Here is a 1,655-nt window from a genome sequence, read left to right on the forward strand (position 1 = left end):
GAGGCCGCGGGCCCCGCGGGGGGAGGAGTCCCCGGGAGCCCTCCCCTCCAGGATCCCCTCCCTCTTCCGAGGAGCCCCGCCTGGTGTCAGCCTCCTCTGCGTCCCCAAGTGAACCCAAGCTTTCCCCAGCCCCTCCGCGCGGGAGTTCTTCCGGGCCAGGCGCCTGCCTGCAGACTGCCGCACCAGGGATCATCGGCATCCTGGACAGACAGAGAAACTGAGTCCCACGGAGGGACAGTTCACAGCCTAGGCTGAGTTCTTGAGCCTGGCAGGGGTCAGGGTTAGAGCTGAATTCAAGCCAGTTCTCTTGGCTCTGAAACATGCAGGGGTCTGTCTTTCTCAGAAGAGGTGGGGGCATCAGGACCAGAGGTGCAGTCGGCCCGCTTCCCCTGACCCCCAGCACCCTTTCTGTGGTTAAGGAGCTATTGGAAGTTCTGCTTTGTCTACCCTGACTCCTCCTCGCTATCATTTATATATTCAATTATAGGGGAGTTTTGGAGGTAGAAGGGCCCTCTAGATTTTGCGGGCACACAAGGAGCACCGTGCAAATGAAACGTAAAAGACCCTCCGCGGGAGACTCTAGAAGTCCCCCAGACTAGCAGCTTCAGGAGCTGCCCAGGGCATCTTCCCATTTGGGAAGCTGAAGTCACCAGTCCCAGGGGGATCCGTGAAAAATAGGGCCCTCCTTTCTCATCCCTTCCTTAGGCTGAGGAATAAACTGTAATTTCCCAGCTCCTCAGCTGAGTGGTGACAGAGTCAGGCTAGAGAGCCCATTGATGCAGCGTCCTGGCTCTGCCCACTTCCTGTGCCTCCCCTTCTGCTGTCGCCAACTCTGACACCTCTCCCAGAGCCACCGAACAGGCTGCTGCCTTTTAGAGGACTCTGAACCAGCGGGAGCCTCAGGCTGGGCAGCCTCTCCCCTTACAGGCCAAAGGAATGGAGAGGGCCTGCGGATGTGCTTCCAGCTTCCAGCCTCAGATCCTCTTAACCGCCCTTCCACCATGGCTGTGAAACAGGCCCAGAGAAGTTGCTCTCCTGGCCCAAGGTCACACAGCAAGCCTTTCCCAGCTAAAAGAGTACATCGGAGTCAGTCTTGCTGGATTCAGTCTGGCTGGTCCTGGACTTGGGGTTCCAATGAGAAGCAAGGCTCTCAGGGCAACGCTAACCAACCGCCCCAGGTGTGGCCTATGAATTTGCATGCTGCTTTGCTTATTAGTAGCAAAGGCATTGAAATGCCCGTTTCCCATCATGCCCCCTAAACCTCCCACTGTCGGGGGATCCTCAATGACTGAGTCTGCAGGACTCCCAGGTTGAGCTGTCTTAGAGCCTGCACTCTCCTGGGGGCCCAGCCCTCCCTGCAGATCCTGTTCCACCTTGTCAGCTCCCAGTGTGTCCTCTCTGCTCCTGGAGTGCTGAGAACCAAGGTGGGGACTAAGCGCTTTCCCTGTTTTGGACTCTTCCCTCCCTCGTCCCTCCCCCCTTTGCACAGGTTCTGCTGATTCAGAGCATAGAAGGCTCCTTAGAGGTGACCCTGACCCCTGGCAGGCTCAAGTAGCTGGAGGCCTGGTGAATCCTCGAACACAGTGCCACCCTGTCACATGCAGCAGGGAGGGCAGCAAGAAGAGGGGATTTTTGAGGTGGGAGTGAGGGGCAGG

This window comes from Myotis davidii, unplaced genomic scaffold (assembly GCF_000327345.1).
Source record: "Myotis davidii unplaced genomic scaffold, ASM32734v1 scaffold458, whole genome shotgun sequence".
In the NCBI taxonomy this organism is placed as follows: Eukaryota; Metazoa; Chordata; class Mammalia; order Chiroptera; family Vespertilionidae; genus Myotis; species Myotis davidii.